At 40.7% G+C, this 1023-nt stretch overlaps 1 protein-coding gene and 1 pseudogene across 3 annotated transcripts in view; one reads left to right on the top strand and one right to left on the bottom strand.

The window, feature by feature from the left end:
* Window positions 1-1023, top strand: part of Gon4l (gon-4-like (C. elegans)) — a 64413-nt gene that overhangs the window by 38327 nt on the left and 25063 nt on the right. The window lies entirely within an intron of this gene.
* LOC102020488 overlaps window positions 1-1023 on the bottom strand; it is a 2319-nt pseudogene that overhangs the window by 860 nt on the left and 436 nt on the right.

The raw sequence follows: 1023 nt of genomic DNA, 5'->3' as shown, positions 1-1023 counted from the left end.
CAACCTGAACTGCATAGCGAGACCCTGTCTCAAAAAAAAAAAAAAAAAAAGTGCATCTCTAATCACTGAATTGTAAAGCAACAAAAAATGTATTTGGAAAATAGTGACTCGTTTGGAACAGTTGTATGATTGAGTGGTGGTAAGAAAGATAAATAGTGTTAGGATCATGGGATCTTTGGGCTCTCAGAGGCATTTTTTGTTTCGTTTAGTTTAGGTTTTTTGAGAGAGGGTCTCACTCTGTAATTCAGGCTGGCCTTTAACTCACTACATAGCCTAGGCTGGCCTTGAATTCACGGCAGTTCTCTTGCCTCAGCCTCCCAAGTACTGGGATTACAGGCATTTACCACCACACTGGGCCTTTCACCAATGTCTGTATTTGACTTATGAAGGCTTTTTCTTTTTTTTCTTTTTTTTTTTTTGGTGGTGGTACTGGGGATTGAACCCAGGCCCTTGCACATGCTTTTAATTTATTTTTCCTCCCGCCTGTGGAGCACAATGATAAGCACATCTTTGTGGATGTGTTTAGCTTAGAAGGGTTTGGGTAGAAGGGAGAGGAGGCAGGGAAGTGAATTTGTTATGGACAAGGAGAAATGACAGACACTACCCTCTCCTTTAGCTCTTTGCAGTTTCTTTCTGTTTTCTGTGTCTTTGGGATATGCCTGTCACATCAGTCTCTTCATAAAACACTGTCACAGTTTGTGGACATTTTCACATTAGCTTCTTTTGCAACAACCAGGTCAGCCTCATCCATGTCTCTCCATTTCATTAGGAGCAGTAAATCACCACAGGAGTCTGTTGCTCCAGTAATTCTTTCTGGTTCCAGTCCCCTCTCAAAGTCTGGAGTGATACCATTGCTCTGGTCTCTCTTTTTTTGGACTTGATATCATCAGTACTGTTCAAGAAACTAGATTTCCTTTTGTGACTTTCTGACTTTTCCCTGGGTTTATTATTTTTACCCTCCTTCATCTTAGACTTTGTCATAACTCAAAAATTAGCTTAGGGCAATCCAAGCTTTTCTTTGGT

Source organism: Chinchilla lanigera, unplaced genomic scaffold (genome assembly GCF_000276665.1).
Source record: "Chinchilla lanigera isolate Chin_1 unplaced genomic scaffold, ChiLan1.0 scaffold00144, whole genome shotgun sequence".
Lineage (NCBI taxonomy): Eukaryota > Metazoa > Chordata > Mammalia > Rodentia > Chinchillidae > Chinchilla > Chinchilla lanigera.
Note: the sequence above shows the minus strand (reverse complement) of the source record. Positions and strands in the feature narration are given on the sequence as shown.